Here is a 7,019-nt window from a genome sequence, read left to right on the forward strand (position 1 = left end):
GGAAAAACTGTTGTATTTTTATTGTATTTTATGCTTCGGGCGTCGACTTCTAAGGCCCTACCTATTGGATCTGGTGGAGCAACGCCCTAGAGTGAAGCCTAGGTTGCCCGGAACGTAGAAATGACCATCGCTTTCTCACTGGTTGCAATTATTCCCGTTATACGATGGAAAAACTGTAGTATTTTTATTGTATTTTATGTTTCGGGCGTTGACTTCTAAGGCCCTAGCTATTCCATCTGGTGGAGCAACGCCCTAGAGTGAAGCCTAGGTTGCCCCGAGTGTAGAAATGACCATTACTTTCACAATGGTTGAAATTATTCCTGTTATAAGATGGAAGGACTGTTGTCTTTTTATCGTATTTTATGATTCTGGCGTTGACTTCTAAGGCCCTAGCTATTCGATTTGGTGGATCAACGCCCTAGAGTGAAGCCAAGGTTACCCGGAACGTAGAAAAGACCAGTACTTTCACACTGGTTGCAATTATTCCTGTTATACGATGGAAAAACTGTTGTATTTTTATTGTATTTTATGCTTCGGGCGTTGACTTCTAAGGCCCTACCTATTGGATCTGGTGGAACAACGCCCTAGAGTGGACCCTAGGTTGCCCGGAACGTAGAAATGACCATTACCTTCACACTGGTTGCAACTATTCCTGATGTACGATGGAAGGACTGTTGTACTTTTATAGTATTTTATGCTTCTGGCGTTGACTTCTTAGGCCCTCCCTATTCGATCTGGTGGATCAACGCCCTAGAGTGAAGCCAAGGTTACCCGGAACGTAGAAATGACCATCAATTTCACACTGGTTGCAATTATTCCCGTTATACGATGGAAAAACTGTTGTATTTTTATTGTATTTTATGCTTCGGGCGTTGACTTCTAAGGCCCTAGCTATTCGATCTGGTGGAGCAACGCACTAGTGTGAAGCCTAGGTTGCCCGGAACGTAGAATAGACCATTACCTTCACACTGGTTGCAATTATTCCTGTTATACGATAGAAGGACTGTTGTATTTTTATAGTATTTTATGCTTGTGGCGTTGACTTCTTAGGCCCTAACTATTCGATCAGGTGGATCAACGCCCTAGAGTGAAGCCAAGGTTACCCGGAACGTAGAAATGACCATAACTTTCACACTGGTTGCAATTATTCGCTTTATACGATCGAAAAACTGTTGCATTTATATTGTATTTTATGCTTCTGGCGTTGACTTCATAGGTCCTAACTATTCGGTCTGGTGGAGCAACACCCTAGAGCGAAGCCTAGGTTGCCCGGTACGTAGAAATGACCATTACCTTCACACTGGTTGCAATTATTCCTGTTATACGATAGAAGGACTATTGTATTTTTTTAGTAGTTTATGCTTCTGGCGTTAACTTCTTAGGCCCCAACTATTCGATCTGACGGATCAACGCCCTAGAGTGAAGCCAAGGTTACCCGGAACGTAGAAATGACCAGTACCTTCACACTGGTTGCAATTATTCCTGTTATACGATGGAAAAGCTGGTGTATTTTCATTGTATTTTATGCTTCTGGCGTTGACTTCTTAGGCCCTAAGTATTGGATCTGGTGGTCCAACGCCCTAGAGTGAAGCCTAGGTTGCCCGGAACGTAGAAATGACCATCACTTTCACACTGGTTGCACTTATTCCCGTTATAGGATGGAAAAGCTGTTGAATTTTTATTGTATTTTATGCTTCTGGCGTTGACTTCTAAGGCCCTAGCTATTCGATTTGGTGGAGCAACGCCCTAGAGTCAAACCTAGGTTGCCCGAAATGTGGAAATGGCCATTAATTTCACACTGGTTGCAATTATTCATGCTATACGATCGAGAAACTGTTGTATTTTTATTGTATTTTATGTTTCAGGCGTTGTCTTCTAAGGTCCTAGCTATTCGATCTCGTGGGGCAACGGCCATGGGTGAAGGATATGTTGCCCGGAGCGTAGAAATGACCATTACTTTCACAATGGTTGCAATTATTCCTGTTATACGATGGAAAAACTGTTGTATTTTTATTGTATTTTATGCTTCGGGCATTGACTTCTAAGGCCCTAACTATTGGATCTGGTGGTCCATCGCCCTAGAGTGAAGCCTAGGTTGCCCGGAACGTAGAAATGACCATCGCTTTCTCACTGGTTGCAATTATTCCCGTTATACGATGGAAAAACTGTTGTATTTTTATTGTATTTTATGTTTCGGGCGTTGACTTCTAAGGCCCTAGCTATTCCATCTGGTGGAGCAACGCCCTAGAGTGAAGCCTAGGTTGCCCCGAGTGTAGAAATGACCGTTACTTTCACAATGGTTGCAATTATTCCTGTTATAAGATGGAAGGACTGTTGTCTTTTTATCGTATTTTATGATTCTGGGGTTGACTTCTTAGGCCCTAGCTAACCGATCTGGCGGATCAACGCCCTAGAGTGAAGCCAAGGTTACCCGGAACGTAGAAATGACCAGTACTTTCACACTGGTTGCAATTATTCCTGTTATACGATAGAAAAACTGTTGTATTTTTATGGTATTTTATGTTTCGGGCGTTGACTTCTAAGTCCCTACCTATTGGATCTGGTGGAACAACGCCCTAGAGTCAAACCTAGGTTGCCCGAAATGTGGAAATGGCCATTACTTTCACACTGGTTGCAACTATTCATGCTATACGATGGAGAAACTGTTGTATTTTTATTGTATTTTATGTTTCAGGCGTTGTCTTATAAGGTCCTAGCTATTCGATATCGTGGGGCAACGTCCCAGGGTGAAGGATATGTTGCCCAGAGCGTAGAAATGACCATTACTTTCACAATGGTTGCAATTATTCCTGTTATACGATGGAAAAACTGTTGCATTTTTATTGTATTTTATGCTTCGGGCATTGACTTCTAAGGCCCTAACTATTGGATCAGGTGGTCCATCGCCCTAGAGTGAAGCCTAGGTTGCCCGGAACGTAGAAATGGCCATCGCTTTCTCACTGGTTGCAATTATTCCCGTTATACGATGGAAAAACTGTTGTATTTTTATTGTATTTTATGTTTCGGGCGTTGACTTCTAAGGCCCTAGCTATTCCATCTGGTGGAGCAACGCCCTAGAGTGAAGCATAGGTTGCCCCGAGTGTAGAAATGGCCATTACTTTGACACTGGTTGCAATTATTCCTGTTATAAGATGGAAGGATTGTTGCCTTTTTATCGTATTTTATGATTCTGGCGTTGACTTCTTAGGCCCTAGCTATTCGATCTGGTGGAACAACGCACTAGAGAGAAGTCTAGTTTGCCCGGAATGTAGAAATGACCATAACTTTCGCACTGGTTGCAATTATTCGCTTTATACGATCGAAAAACTGTTGCATTTATATTGTATTTTATGCTTCTGGCGTTGACTTCATAGGTCCTAACTATTCGATCTGGTGGAACAACGCACTAGAGAGAAGTCTAGTTTGCCCGGAATGTAGAAATGACCATCACTTTCACACTGGTTGCACTTATTCCTGTTATAAGATGGAAGGATTGTTGCCTTTTTATCGTATTTTATGATTCTGGCGTTGACTTCTTAGGCCCTAGCTATTCGATCTGGTGGAACAACGCACTAGAGAGAAGTCTAGTTTGCCCGGAATGTAGAAATGACCATCACTTTCACACTGGTTGCACTTATTCCCGTTATAGGATGGAAAAGCTGTTGAATTTTTATTGTATTTTATGCTTCAGGCGTTGACTTCTAAGGCCCTAGCTATTCGATTTGGTGGAGCAACGCCCTAGAGTCAAACCTAGGTTGCCCGAAATGTGGAAATGGCCATTAATTTCACACTGGTTGCAATTATTCATGCTATACGATGGCGAAACTGTTGTATTTTTATTGTATTTTATGTTTCAGGCGTTGTCTTCGAAGGTCCTAGCTATTCGATCTCGTGGGGCAACGTCCATGGGTGAAGGATATGTTGCCCGGAGCGTAGAAATGACCATTACTTTCACAATGGTTGCAATTATTCCTGTTATACGATCAAAAAACTGTTGCATTTATATTGTATTTTATGCTTCTGGCGTTGACTTCATAGGTCCTAACTATTCGGTCTGGTGGAGCAACACCCTGGAGCGAAGCCTATGTTGCCCGGTACGTAGAAATGACCATTACCTTCACACTGGTTGCAATTATTCCTGTTATACGATAGAAGGACTATTGTATTTTTTTAGTAGTTTATGCTTCTGGCGTTAACTTCTTAGGCCCCAACTATTCGATCTGGTGGATCAACGCCCTAGAGTGAAGCCAAGGTTACCCGGAACGTAGAAATGACCAGTATCTTCACACTGGTTGCAATTATTCCTGTTATACGATGGAAAAGCTGGTGTATTTTCATTGTATTTTATGCTTCTGGCGTTGACTTCTTAGGCCCTAAGTATTGGATCTGGTGGTCCAACGCCGTAGAGTGAAGCCTAGGTTGCCCGGAACGTAGAAATGACCATCACTTTCACACTGGTTGCACTTATTCCCGTTATAGGATGGAAAAACTGTTGTACTTTATTGTATTTTATGCTTCGGGCGTTGACTTCTAAGGCCCTAGCTATTCGATCTGGTGGAGCAACGCACTAGTGTGAAGCCTAGGTTGCCCGGAACGTAGAATAAACCATTACCCTCACACTGGTTGCAATTATTCCTGTTATAGGATGGAAAAGCTGTTGAATTTTTATTGTATTTTATGCTTCGGGCGTTGACTTCTAAGGCCCTAGCTATTCGATTTGGTGGAGCAACGCCCTAGAGTCAAACCTAGGTTGCCCGAAATGTGGAAATGGCCATTACTTTCACACTGGTTGCAATTATTCATGCTATACGATGGAGAAACTGTTGTATTTTTATTGTATTTTATGTTTCAGGCGTTGTCTTCTAAGGTCCTAGCTATTCGATATCGTGGGGCAACGTCCCAGGGTGAAGGATATGTTGCCCGCAGCGTAGAAATGACCATTACTTTTACAATGGTTGCAATTATTCCTGTTATACGATGGAAAAACTGTTGTATTTTTATTGTATTTTATGCTTCGGGCATTGACTTCTAAGGCCCTAACTATTGGATCTGGTGGTCCGTCGCCCTAGAGTGAAGCCTAGGTTGCCCGGAACGTAGAAATGACCATCGCTTTCTCACTGGTTGCAATTATTCCAGTTATACGATGGAAAAACTGTTGTATTTTTATTGTATTTTATGTTTCGGGCGTTCACTTCTAAGGCCCTAGCTATTCCATCTGGTGGACCAACGCCCTAGAGTGAAGCCTAGGTTGCCCCCAGTGTAGAAATGACCGTTACTTTCACAATGGTTGCAATTATTCCTTTTATAAGATGGAAGGACTGTTGTCTTTTTATCGTATTTTATGATTCTGGCGTTGACTTCTTAGGCCCTAGCTATTCGATCTGGTGGAGCAACTACCTAGAGCGAAGCCTAGGTTGCCCGGAACGAAGAAATGGCCATTACTTTCAAACTGGTTGCAATTATTCCCGTTATACGATGGAAAAACTGTTGTATTTTTATTGTATTTTATGTTTCGGGCGTTGACTTCTAAGACCCTAGCTATTCCATCTGGTGGAGCAACGCCCTAGAGTGAAGCCTATGTTGCCCCGAGTGTAGAAATGACCATTACTTTCACAATGGTTGCAATTATTCCTGTTATAAGATGGAAGGACTGTTGTCTTTTTATCGTATTTTATGATTCTGGCGTTGACTTCTTAGGCCCTCCCTATTAGATCTGGTGGATCAACGCCCTAAAGTGAAGCCAAGGTTACCCGGAACGTAGAAATGACCATCAATTTCACACTGGTTGCAATTATTCCCGTTATACGATGGAAAAACTGTTGTATTTTTATTGTATTTTATGCTTCGGGCGTTGACTTCTAAGGCCCTAGCTATTCGATCTGGTGGAGCAAGGCACTAGTGTGAAGCCTAGGTTGCCCGGAACGTAGAATAGACCATTACCTTCACACTGGTTGCAATTATTCCTGTTATACGATAGAAGGACTGTTGTATTTTTATAGTATTTTATGCTTCTGGCGTTGACTTCTTAGGCCCTAACTATTCGATCAGGTGGATCAACGCCCTAGAGTGAAGCCAAGGTTACCCGGAACGTAGAAATGACCAGTACTTTCACACTGGTTGCAATTATTTCTGTTATAGGATGGAAAAGCTGTTGAATTTTTATTGTATTTTATGCTTCGGGCGTTGACTTCTAAGGCCCTAGCTATTCGATTTGGTGGAGCAACGCCCTAGAGTCAAACCTAGGTTGCCCGAAATGTGGAAATGGCCATTAGTTTCACACTGGTTGCAACTATTCATGCTATACGATGGAGAAACTGTTGTATTTTTATTGTATTTTATGTTTCAGGCGTTGTCTTCTAAGGTCCTAGCTATTCGATATCGTTGGGCAACGTCCCAGGGTGAAGGATATGTTGCCCGGAGCGTAGAAATGACCATTACTTTCACAATGGTTGCAATTATTCCTGTTATACGATGGAAAAACTGTTGTATTTTTATTGTATTTTATGCTTCGGGCATTGACTTCTAAGGCCCTAACTATTGGATCTGGTGGTCCATCGCCCTAGAGTGAAGCCTAGGTTGCCCGGAAAGTAGAAATGACCATCGCTTTCTCACTGCTTGCAATCATTCCCGTTATACGATGGAAAATCTGTTGTATTTTTATTGTATTTTATATTTCGGGCGTTGACTTCTAAGGCCCTAGCTATTCCATCTGGTGGAGCAACGCCCTAGAGTGAAGCCTAGGTTGCCCCGAGTGTAGAAATGACCATCACTTTCACACTGGTTGCAATTATTCCTGTTATAAGATGGAAGGACTGTTGCCTTTTTATCGTATTTTATGATTCTGGCGTTGCCTTCTTAGGCCCTAGCTATTCGATCTGGTGGCACAACGCACTAGAGAGAAGTCTAGTTTGCCCGGAATGTAGAAATGACCATAACTTTCACACTGGTTGCAATTATTCGCTTTATACGATCGAAAAACTGTTGCATTTATATTGTATTTTATGCTTCTGGCGTTGACT

Source organism: Calliopsis andreniformis, unplaced genomic scaffold (genome assembly GCF_051401765.1).
Source record: "Calliopsis andreniformis isolate RMS-2024a unplaced genomic scaffold, iyCalAndr_principal scaffold0004, whole genome shotgun sequence".
NCBI lineage: Eukaryota > Metazoa > Arthropoda > Insecta > Hymenoptera > Andrenidae > Calliopsis > Calliopsis andreniformis.